This window comes from Stenella coeruleoalba, assembly GCF_951394435.1.
Source record: "Stenella coeruleoalba genome assembly, chromosome: 15".
In the NCBI taxonomy this organism is placed as follows: domain Eukaryota; kingdom Metazoa; phylum Chordata; class Mammalia; order Artiodactyla; family Delphinidae; genus Stenella; species Stenella coeruleoalba.
Window position 1 is genome coordinate 78,513,740 of NC_137161.1, and position 13,113 is coordinate 78,526,852.

At 40.5% G+C, this 13,113-nt stretch overlaps 1 protein-coding gene across 1 annotated transcript in view; it reads right to left on the reverse strand.

Annotated features, from left to right (window-relative positions):
• Nucleotides 1-221: 221 nt before the first annotated feature.
• Nucleotides 222-13,113, reverse strand: part of LIMK1 (LIM domain kinase 1) — a 46,621-nt gene continuing 33,729 nt past the window's right edge. The window contains exon 18 of the transcript XR_013831552.1: nt 222-450. The gene's annotated coding sequence lies outside the window, so the exon portion shown is untranslated. The remainder of the gene's footprint in view (nt 451-13,113) is intronic.

A 13,113-nucleotide genomic window follows, 5' to 3' on the forward strand; every position in this document is an offset into this window, starting at 1 on the left:
GTGTGGGCAGCCCTGCTGAAGGAGGAGTCGTCTGCAGAGAGACAGAGTCAGGAAAGGGCTGGGGACAGATTGGAAGAGTAGGGAGGGGATGGAGAAGGAAAGCTAAGGCTTTAAGGGGCTAAAGAGGGGATCCAGGGTCCTGACTGTCACCTAAGGTGTCCTGATCCTTCTCAACTCTGTGTCACCCCCCAAACAGATAAATAGGTAGGGCCTAATACAGACCTGTGAGGCACCCCCTAGGGCCTGTCCTCCAGGCTGATTGGCCCATTCATCCAGTGCATGAGGGTGAAAATCCACAGAATGGAATCCAGGCCAACTCACGTGCTTCCCTCGTGCCCTCCATCACAGTCCTCAGAGACCTGGACCAAGGCTGGAATGCAGGCTGTCCACCTTGAGAGTAGTCTAAGCTGAGCCTGCCACGCCCATGGGGTGCTGGTAAGCTCCTCTTTCCTGTTTTAGGGGAAGGGAAAATGATCTTTATCGAGCAGTTACTATCTAGTTTAATCACATGTCGGACCTGCACAAGTATCAGTCAGTAATCAGTCATGCATTCATGTATTCAGCATATCTTTACCCCGTATCTCCTGTGGGCCGTGAAACTGCGTTAGGCACAGAAGTCTAAGACACCAGGAACTGAATCAGAACACTAAGGAAGTGAGTTGTGTTGTTTTTCAAATTATACAGGAATGATCCCCACCGCCACCCCATTTCTGGTCCCAGCTCCACCCAGATTTTGGCAGACTCTCTAGGAGGTGGTATCAGAATTTTGGCAGGGGAAGAAGGACTGTGAAACATGTTCTGAAAAATCTCCCCATATGTTTCTGATTTGTCAGCTAGGATAACCAGAAAACTCTACTAGCAAAATTGTTTGAAATGTTTGATTAAATTAAAAATGATTTTAGATGCACAGCTGAGTTCCCATGGAAGAAAGAGAAAACTCAGGAGTCCAGAAACAAAGAGGGGACTAAACAGCATAGATGACAGTCGATGAGTTGATAATGTGTCTTCCCTTAAGTGTCAGTGAGGGTCAATAACCAGGAGTGACAGGAGATGAGGCCCTGCACTAGGGTTACAAGAAAAAAAATACAGAACAATACAGGATGCCTATATATATGTACATATATATATATACATGTATATAGGCATCCTGTATTATGTGTGTGTGTGTGTGTGTATATATATAAAATATAAAATATATATGTATAAACAAGCATATATATATTTTTGGGGGGGGGGCTAAGTATGGCAGTTGGACCCACCTACAATGGAAATTGTACCCATTATTACAATTAATGTCAAAGCCCTGACACAATTTTTCACATATGAGACTAAAAATGACAATTAGGACAATCAGAGCCCCTAGATCTTGAGATTATACAACAACAGCATGGAAGAGAACATAAAATTCAATGTTAGAAATCCAAACTCTAAGAAAACGAACAATAAAACCCCCAGAATTTGACAAAGAAACAGTTTCTAAAAACAGAAAATGTAGTCACTGGAACAAACAGCACAATAAAGCCCTCAAGGGGTAGATTTAACAGCAGATTGAACACAGTAGAAGAGAGGATTAATGAACTGGAAAAGAGAGTTGAAGAAGCATAGAGAACTGAAATGGTGAAAAAGAAGTTAGGAGACACAGATAATAGAATCAGAATATTCAACATATGTCTAATAGAGATTCCAGAAAGAGTATGAAAAGAATGAAGTAGAGATATCTGAAGATATAATGACTAAGAATTTTCCAGAATTGTTGAGACACGATTCTCAAGAATGAAGAAACACTATGAACACTAAATATAATTTAAACTAGGTCCAAATAGATTCCCATGGTAATAAAAAGCAGATAAAGGTTAAAAAGAAAAAAGATTTTATTTCTCACAGATCCTTTCTGAAAGAATTCCTAATGGATGTACTTCAGGAAGAAGAAATTTCTACTTAGAGCATTATAAGAAGCAGTGAAGAATGAGGAGGGGAAGTGACAGAGGGAAGTGACCTTGGCAAATCCTCTCCTCAGAAAAAGCAATGATAAAACTGGCAAAATTATCCAATACAACTATTTCGGTGCTCTGGAAGGTAACTAAGGGCATACAGCAAATTGAAAGGCATTTATTCAAGAAAAATTGAACCTCGGTAATAACAGTGGGTCTGTGGCATTTTATCTCCAGGCTGCTTCCATTTCCCCTCCCCCACCCACAATGCCAAGACATGGTAGCCATGAAAACTGGCAGCCTCACTTCTGCTGCTGGAGGAGCTGACCTGATTTGGAGCTCTGCAAAAAAGCTCATGGTGAGGGGTGATGTTGAAAATAATATCAATTGGTGGCAAACAATTGGGAAAGGCCACCGTCACATTTGCCTAAGGCTACAGTGCTTCCTGGGGCAAGCAAGAGAGCAGTCAAAAGTTTGAAAAGGAGATGTAGGGCACCAGATAGCCACAGGGGGCTTCGAGAAGCTCTGACATATTCCTGGGGATCTAGAGCTGTGCACACACATGTGCGTGCAGTTGAGGACCCCCACTCCAGATCCCTGGCTGAACATCAGGCCTTGTGCAAAAGCAGAAAGTAAAAACCAAGGCAGACTTGTAACCTGCCTGAACTTTGTGTGCCCCAGTCCACACACAGACCCACTTGGCAAAGGGCGGAAGGCACGGGCTCAAGGTGTTTAAGAAAAACTTCTGACCAACCACTGGCTGGCCACTAAGCTATGCTGACCCAGGGGTGATACCTAGGAAGTCAAGCTTAAAAGTAAAAACAAGATGCAAAAACAACAACAACAACAACAAAACACCACACCAGAATAAAACTGAACAGAGACTTCGGTGGCTGCACACTGTGGGGAAGACAAACTATAAAGAATTAGTCCAGACAAGTCACTAAGTCAACCAACCGGCCAAGCAGCAAACAACAACAACGATAGAATCAACAACAACAGTCCCTAGGAGATCAGGATCCAGAGTTACAATATATTCTCTAAAATGTTCAGTTTTCAGTAAAAAATTATGAGGCAGATCTCATTTAATCCTCCCAACAGAGCTATTTCTAACTTACATTTGTGGAAAATGAGGCTCAGACTGATAAAGTAGCTTGCTCCAAATCACACAGCTAGGACACGGCTGCACTGACAGACACACAAATTTTGGTCTGACTGACATGCAAAGGAACAGGAAAGTATTGCCCAAACACAGGGGGAAAAGAAGTAATAAGAAACTGTCTGAAGGGGCCCAGACACTGGACTTAGTAGACAAAGACTTTAAATCAGCTATTATAAATATGTTCAAAGAACTGAAGAATACATGTTTATTGAATTAAAGGAAAGTATGACAATTATCAAATAAAGAACATCAATAAAGAAATGGAAATGGCTTAAAAAGAACCAGATAGGAATTCTGGAGTTGAAAAGTACAGTAACTGAAATAAAAAATTCACTAGAGAGACTCAACAACAGATTTGAGTGGACAGAAGAAGGCATTAGCAAATTTGAAGATACATAGGTCCATACGGATGATCCAGTCTGAAGACTAGACAGAAAATAAAGAAAAATTGTTGAGTGGAACGCTATCGAGTATATCAACATACATGTAACGGGAGTCCCAGAAGCAGGGCCAGCTATGTAATGTGTGGATCCCAGTGCAAAATGAAAATGTGAGGACTTTTTCTTTATTCCATGAAAATGTGTTGACTTTTCATGGTGTTTTTAATTTGCTATTTAATGTTGTGCACTTACAGGCTTGGAGATACTTGTGGGACCTGTAAGTGTTATACGGAAACCTGCTGACACCCTGATTTTGGCCCAGTGACACTGATTTTCAGATTTCCAAAACAGTGAGAGAAAATATTTCTGTTGTTTTAAGCCACCAAGTTTGTGGCAATTTGTTATAGCAGCCATAGGAAACTAATACAAACACTAAATATCTGTAGGGACTTCCCTGGTGGTCCAGTGGTTAAGACGCTGCACTCCCAATGCAGGGGGCCCAGGTTCGATCCCTGGTCAGGGAACTAGATCCCACATGCTGCAACTAAAAGATCCCGCATGCCACAACTAAGACCCAGCGCAGCCAAATAAATAAATTAATTAATATTAAAAAAAACTGCAGGATGTGGCTATAGGAGTTCAATGTACAACCATAAATACCTCTATTTAAAAATAAATTATATATAAAATAAGAAAGAGCAAATAATCTCAGAAATGTAGAAAAAGAAAAATGGAGCAAATGAAATCAGAAGGAAGGAAGGAACCTAAATAAGAGCAAAAATTAATGAACCATCAAACAAATAAATAATAAAGAAGATCTATAAAAAGAAACCTGTGGGAAAATTTTCAAGAAGAAAAAGAGGCACAAATTAACATTTTCAGAAATGATAAAGAGGACAGAGAGATTTAAACTATCTATCATTTTCTAACAATAATTTAAAATCTTAAGTCGAATGGTGAGTTTTCTAGAAAAATGCAAATTATCAAAACTGACTCAAGATGACGTAGAAAATCATCAAAGTGTAAAACAAAAATGTTGCATTCCATACAGTTTTCCAAGAATCAAGTCGTTAGCCACTGCGGTCGCTGACCTACAGCGCAGCCTGAAAGGAATTCAAGACCAAGAACAGGACGAGGCACTTTGTACTCTGGGAAAACAGGCCCTTAGATACTTAGCTATACTTCGGGAAACATTTTTATGAACCCAGATCCTTGCATCTTCCCATACTTAGAAAAGCACTAGAATCATTAACTGGGATATCTGTTCCTTGTGACTAGCAGTAACTTCCTACTGAGATGTATGCCTGATTGCATGTGCTCCTTAGCCAAAATTATATATATACTGGCTTCTCCCCCCACATCTTCAGAGCAGTTTCTCAGAGCTGTCTGAGAGGCTGTCTCCTGGGCTATAGTCCTTAGCAAAACACTGAATAAAACTCAACTCACAGCTCTTAACGTTGTGTGCTTTTCTTTCAGTCAATGAAAGAAATTGAACGGTATGTTAAGTCTTTAAAAAATGACAACATTCACAGCAGCCTTATAGGTGACTTCTGCCAAACATTCAAGGAATTCCACAAGAGCGTAATACATAGTCTTCTAGAGAATAGAAAAAGAAAAAACAAAAAGAATAGTACCCAAATATTATATGAGGCTAGTATAAGCTCAATGCCAAAACAAAAAAAGGATAACAGGGGAATGGAAAGCTAGAGGACCATCTTCCTCTGAATTATGGGTGTAAGTATCATAAAAAAATCTTAGCCAATAAAATCCAACAGTATGTACAAAACTGAACACATTATAGCAAAATTGGGTTCGTTCCAAGAATGCAAAGTTTTTAACATTTAAAAAAATTAATGTAGGGACTTCTCTGGCAGTCCGGTGGTTAAGCCTCTGTGCTTCCACTGCAGGGGGCGTGGGTTCGATCTCTGGTCGGGGAACTAAGATCCTGCATGCCGCGTGGTGTGGCCAAAATAAAATAAAATAAAATAATCTTAAAAAATTAATGTAAGTTATCACATTGTCAGTTTTACAAAGAAAAACCATAAGCACCCCAATAGATGAATAGGGAATATTTCATACTTTTCAAAATCTATTCATGTTACAACCTCTTAGCAAACAATGAAAGCAGGGAACTTCTTTAACTGGATACAGAGTATTTACCAAAATCCTATAATAAAAATAATTTTCAAAAGAGAAATATTGAAAGTATCCTTTTAAAATTAGGAACAAGAAAAGCTTGTCCAATATCCACTTCTGTTCAACACTGTATAGGTGGTACTAGCAAGTACATCGAAACCAGAAAAATAATCTAAGGATATTGGGCTTGAAATAGGTCATGTTGGTTCACAATTAAAAAAAAAAAAAACTATATATGTGATCATCTATCATTGAGGGTTTTCCTATTTATGGAAGAATTAACAATATTTGCAAAATTAGTTATTGGCATGTTTGAGCTTCTTAAAGTAGAATTTTAAACCTTTTCATGAATGGTTTGGGGCCAACCTCAGAAGGAAACAGAGCCCATTTTACATACATGTGATTGCTTTGCTGTATTAACTCAGCAGCTTACAAGAAGGAATGCACTCTAAAAGAAGGAAAGTATATAATTTTAAAAGCCATATTAATCTATATAAAACAGCTGGTTCTGCTATAAACTCTGATAAAAAGACTTAGTAATTTGATTTCATACTTAAATAGTATTTTTGTGGTGGGAATTACTGTTAAAGTGATATATGATTCCAACAAATACAACACAGTTTTACTGTATTACAAAGTACTGTATTGATTTGCCAAAATTTTGTAACTTGGAAAAGTAATTCCCTTGTTTATATTTGTATTTCCAAAAGTCTTTATGATTTAGAAGGCTGTATTATAGGCTGATTATGTTAACTGAAATCTATTACCTACATTTCGAAGCACTCTAAGCTTTAAACAGAACAGCTGTTCACATCTTTTAGCATTTTACATTTGCCTAATTTATAAAATTGCCGTGTGTCAAAAATCACACTTCTGTAATTGCTAGAGCATGATATATCAATTATTTGAATGTAATCACATTTTGAAGTAATTGTGAACACAGAACACTCTTTTTAAAAGGAGACAGGCATTATTTGACTTATCAACTAACTGCAGCATAATTCCTAGGTGCATAACGCTTTTAATAATGTGGTGCCACAGCTGGGAAAACAACAACTGACTTAACCATTAGATGCACTGCAGTGGTTCTTATTTATGGGAAATCCTTATTTCTGATTCTGTATGTATGTGTGTGTGTGTATACATATATATATGTGTATATATATGTATATATATATGTATGTGTATATATATATATATATATATATATATATATTTTTTTTTTTTTTTTGCTGCACCATGTGGCATGTGTGATCTTAGTTCCCCAATCAGGGATCGAACCTGACCCCTGCAGTGGAAGTGCGGAGTCTTAACCCCTGGACGGACAGGCAAGTCCCAATTTCTGATTCTGAAGGCCAGGGGCTATCTGAAAAACAATACAGTAAGTGAATTTTGTTTCCTATTTCAGGGCATGTAATTGACAACCACTAAATAGTATTTCTGATATTGGCAATTGTTGCATACAGAGTAGTTTGCTAATAGGCAATTAGCTTTGCCTTTATTTATTTATATTTTTAATAGTTTTTTTAAATTAAAAGTTTAAAAAAATTTTTTTAAAATTTATAAATTTATTTATTTTTGGCTGCGTTGGGTCTTAGCTGCTGCGCGCGGGCTTTTTCTAGTTGTGGCGAGTGGGGGCTTCTTTTCATGGCGGTGCACGGGCTCTAAGCATACGGACTTCAGTAGTTATGGCTCACAGGCTCTTAGAGCGCAGGCTCAGTAGTTGTGGTGCACGGGCTTAGTTGCTCTGCAGCATGTGGGATCTTCCCGGACCAGGGATCGAATCTGTGTCTCCTGCATTGGCAGGCAGATTCTTATCCACTGTGCTGCCAGGGAAGCCCGCTTTGCCTTTATTTTATAATGCTTAATGTAAGTGATCAACATAAAGTTTCTTATAAAAGAGAAAGTTAATGTATGCATGTAAACCACAGAAACAGATACTAACTTATTTGAAAAATAGAGTTCTTTCTACTTAGAATATTGGTTACAAAACCCACGTGATCATCTCAATAGATGCAGAAGAAGCATTTGACAAAATTCAACACCCTGTCATGATAGCACTCAGCAAACTAAGAACAGCAAGAAACTTCCTCAGCCTGATAAACGGCATAAACCCACAGCTTAACATCATATGTAATGGTGAAAGACTGAAAGGTTTCTAAGATTAGGAACAAGACAAGGGTGTCTTCCCTTGCCACGTCTGTTCAACATTGTACTGGAGGTTCTAGTCAGGGCAATTAGGGAAGAAAGGCAGATAAAGGCATTCAGACTGGAAGGGAAAAATAAAAACTATCTTTATTTGCAGATGACATGATCTTGTATATAGAAAATCCTGAGAAATCCACAAAAAATTAGTAGAGCTAATAAAAGAGTTCAGCAAGGAAACAAGATTAATATACAAAAATCAATTGTATTTGCATTCACTAGCAATGAACAACACCCCCCGCCAAAATGAACAATCTCATTAAAAGAACAAAGTGCTTAGGAATAAATGTAACAAAAGAAGTGCACAACTTATACAATGAAAACTTCAAAACGTCATTGAAAGAAATTTAAGACTCAAATAAACGGAAAGACATGTTCACGGATTAGAAGAGACAATATTGTTAAGATATCAATACTCCAATACTCCTCAATTGATCTACAGATTCAAAGCAATCTCTATCAAAAACCCTAGCTAGGGGACTTCTCCGGTGGCACAGTGGTTAAGAATCCACCTGCCAATGCAGGGGACACATGTTCAAGCCCTGGTCCGGGAAGATCCCACGTGCCACGGAGCAACTAAGCCCTCGAGCCACAACTACTGAGCCTGTGCTCTACAGCCGAGGAGCCACAACTACTGAACCCAAGTGCCACAACTACTGAAGCCCGCGTGCCCAGAGCCTGTGCTCCACAACAAGAGAAGCCACTGCAATGAGAAGCCCACGCACTGCGACCAAGAGTAGCCCCCGCTCGCCGCAACTAAAGAAAGCCTGCGCACAGCAATGAAGACCCAAAGCAGCCAAAAAAACACAAACAGAAAACCCCCAAAAAACAACAACAAAAACCCCCAAACAAAAAACAACCCCCCCCCCTGCAAAACAGACCGAAAAACCAAAACAAAAAAACCCTAGCTGGGTTTTTTTTTTTTTTGCCCCAGAAACAGACAAGCTGTTCCTAAAATTCATATGGAAACAATCTTGAAAAAGAAGAACAAAGTTGGAGGGTTCACCTTTCCTGATGCCAAAGGTTACTACAAATTAGCGGAGATCAAGACTGTTGATACTGGCATAAAGATAAACATATTAATCAATAGAATAGAATGGAAAGTTCAGAAATAAACCCATACGAATATGGTCAATCGATTTTTGACAAGAGTGCCAAGATCATTCAATGGGGGAAGAATAGTCTCTTCAACAAATGGTAGTGGGACAACTCACTATCCACATGCAAAAGAATGAAGCTGGACCCCTACCTCATGTCATATACAAAAATTAACTCAAATCACAGGTCTAAATGTAAGATCTGAAACTAGAAAACTCTTGGCACTTTGAAAAACAGTTTGGCAGTTCTTCAAAAAGTTAAACATAGAGTTGCCATATCTGCCAGCAATCCACTCTTAGGTATATGCTGAAGAGAACTGAAAATGCATGTTCAAACAGATGTCCATAGCAGTATTATAATAGTCAAACGGTGGAAACAATCCAAATGTCCATCAGCTCATGAATGGATAAACAAAATGCAGTACATGAATACAATGGAACATTATTCAGCCCTAAAGAGGAATGGATGAATCATGCTACAAGATGGATGAAACTTGAAAACATTATTCTAAATGGAAGAAGCCAGACACAAAAGTCCACACACTGTATGATTCTGGAATGTCCAGAATAGGAAAATCCACAGAAACGGAAAGTAGATTCGTGGTTTTCAGAGGCTGTGGAGCAGGGGAATGGGGAGTGTCTACTAGTGCGGATGGGATTTCTTTTAGGGGTGATGAAATGTTCTGTGATTTGATCGTGCTGATGGTTGTAAATATAACTTTGTAAATACATTAAAAACTGCTTGAGGGACTTCTCTGGTGGCACAGTGGTTAAGAATCCGCCTGCCAATGCAGGGGACACGGGTTCAAGCCCTGGTCTGGGAAGATCCCACATGCTGCGGAGCAACTAAGCCCGCGAGCCACAACTACTGAGTCCACATGCCACAACTACTGAAGCCTGTGCGCCTAGAGCCCGTGCTCTGCAACAAGAGAAGCCACCGCAATGAGAAGCCTGCACACCACAAGGAAGAGTAGCCCCCGCTCGCCGCAACTAGAGAAAACCTGCGCGCAGCGAAGACCCAACACAGCCAAAAATAAATAAATAAACAACCAAACAAATAAAAATACCGATGGAATTTTTAAAAAACATGATTCACTTAAAAAAATGCTTGATTATCTGTAGAAGAATGAATTTTATGTGAATTATATCTTAATGAAAATACATGTATAAAATCTTGTTTAGCTTAAGGTTTATTAGTCCATTTGTAAAAGCAGTTCAGATACATGAAGTATTTGATTATTTCTGGAAACAGAAGATTGGTTTTACAACCAAAACAACTTTTTTTTTTTTAATTTTTGGCCACACCTCGCGGCATGTGTGATCTTAGTTCCCCGACCAGGGATGGAACCCGTGCCCCCTGCAATGGAAGCACGGAGTCCTAACCACTGGACCGCCAGGGAAGTCCCCAAAACAACATTTTAACTAAACAAAATGTGGGTAACTATTTATATTTGGAAACAAGTTGGTGTGTAGAATATGTGTAAGGTAGATTTGTTCCTGAAAAAGTGTTATGTTCTAATGATTATACATTTCTTAAAAACAGATAAATAGGTTGAACAACCTGACAAGCCTACAGCCCCTACTTTCTCGGGGAATTTGCTGGGTATGGGGTGATGGGATTGAGGCTACAAAGCAGAGAGAGGTGGCACAGTCTCGTGGTGCTTAGATTCTAGGACACTACTAGAGTTAAATATAAAAGTGAAGCCAGGGCTTCCCTGGTGGCGCAGTGGTTGAGAGTCCACCTGCCGATGCAGGGGTCACGGGTTCGTGCCTCGGTCTGGGAAGATCCCACATGCCGCGGAGCGGCTGGGCCCGTGAGCCGTGGCCGCTGAACCTGCGCGTCCGGAGCCTGTGCTCCGCAACCGGAGAGACCACAACAGTGAGAGGCCCGCGTACCGCAAAAAAAAAAAAAAGTGAAGCCAAAGTAACCAAGGCTACAATGCAACTCCTTCTGAATTCAATTCCTTTTTTTCCCTTTTTTTGGCCTCACTGCATGGCTTGCAGGATCTCTGTTCCCCGACCAGGGACTGAACCCAGCCTCCCTGCAGTGGAAGCGCGGAGTCCTAACTGCTGGACCACCCGGGAATTCCCAAATTTTTTATGTTAGATATTTTAAGTTCTAGAATTTCAATTTGCTTCTTTTTCATAGTTTCTATTTCTCCACTAAGATTTCCTAATTCATCATGAAAAAATTTTCCTTTACTTCATTGGCATAATTATAATAGCTACTTTAAAATAAAATTCCATAGTGCTAATGTCGACATTTGGATTATTTGGGGATTGGCCTTGGATGATTGACTTTCTTTTCTGTCGAGATTGGTCACATTTTCCTACTGGTTTTATATTGAAGATTTTGGATTTTATCCTGAACCTTGTGAATATTATGTTGAAGAGATTCTAGATTCTTATTTATTTACTTTTGGCTGTGTTGGGTCTTTGTTACTGGGTGCGGGCTTTCTCTAATTGAGGCGAGCGGGGGCTACTCTTCGTTGCAGTGCATGGCCTTCTAATTGTGGTGGCTTCTCTTGTTGCGGAGCACGGGCTCTGGGCGTGTGGGCTTCCGTAGTTGTGGCTTGCAGACTCTAGAGCACAGGCTCAGTAATTGTGGCTCACGGGCTTAGTTGCTCCGTGGCATGTGGGATCTTCCCGGACCAGGGCTCGAACCTGTGTCCCCTGCATTGGCAGGCGGATTCTTTTTTTTTTTTTTTGGCAGGCGGATTCTTAACCCCTGCGCCACCAGGGAAGCCCCTCTAGATTCTTTTATATAACCCTGTGTTGATTTTTTTTTTTTTTTTTTTTTTTTTTGCGGTACGCGGGCCTCTCACTGTTGTGGCCTCTCCCGTTGCGGAGCACAGGCTCCGGACGCGCAGGCTCAGTGGCCATGGCTCACGGGCCCAGCCGCTCCGCGGCATGTGGGATCTTCCCGGACTGGGGCACGAACCCGTGTCCCCTGCATCGGCAGGCGGACTCTCAACCACTGCGACACCAGGGAAGCCCTTGTGTGTAGATTTTATCTAAAAATTATCTCGGCAGTTCTTTTCCCTACTTTATGTTTTAGGTTTATTAGGTCTCTTCTGTTTTTCGGTGCTAATTAATGGAATTCTGGGGAGTACGTTTGAAAATGCTGCTAGTAAAGAAAATGTAAGAGAAGTATATGTTGCCTTGTCCTACAGCTGCAGAGATGCAGACCATCACTGAGGATCATAAAGCTATTTCTGATAGAGCATTCACCAAAGTATCAGTTCTGCACTCCTATCTGATGTGACAGTTTGCAAATGTATAATCTTCTTCTAGAAATGGTATTTGTTCAAATGAGTTTTTTTTACTTTTTAAATTTATTTATTATTTTTGCCTGTGTTTGGTCTTCACTGCTGTGCACGGGCTTTCTCTAGTTGCAGCGAGTGGGAGCTACTCTTTGTTGTGGTGCGCGGGCTTCTCATTGCGGTGGCTCCTCTTGTTGTGGGGCACAGGCTCTAGGCACGCGGGCTTCAGTAGTTGTGGCATGTGGGCTCAGTAGTTGTGGTGCATGGGCTTAGTTGCCCTACAGCATATGGGATCTTCCCAGACCAGGGTTCGAACCCATGTCCCCCTGCATTGGCAGGCGGATTCTTAACCACTGTGCCACCAGGGAAGTCCCAAATGAGTCTTTTAAGACACTCAGACTTCAGGGTCTTTCACTATATTGTGTGAACTGTAACCAATAATCCCTGAAAGTCTACATTCTGGTTACCTTTTTAAAATAATTAATTAATTAATTTTTGGCTGCGTTGGGTCTTCATTGCTGCACACCAGCTTTCTCTAGTTGCAGCAAGGGGGGGCTACTCTTCATTGTGGTGCACAGGCTTCTCATTACGGTGGCATTTCTTGTTGCGAAGCACAGGTTCTAGGTGCGGGGGCTTCAGTAGTTGTGGCACGTGGGCTCAGTAGTTGTGGCTCGTGGGCTCTAGAGCGCAGGCTCAGTAGCTGTGGTGCACAGGCTTAGCTGCTCCATTGAATGTGGGATCTTCCTGGAGCAGGGCTCGAACCCGCGTCCCCTGCATCGGCAGGCGGACTCTCAACCACTGCGCCACCAGGAAAGTCCTCTGGTTATCTCATTTAATAATTTGTTGCGCTTATAATAGTGTTTAATTTGATGTATATATGCTTTCTGAAAGATATACATAATTAATCTTTTTATTAAGTCAAGAAAGGATCATTGGCAA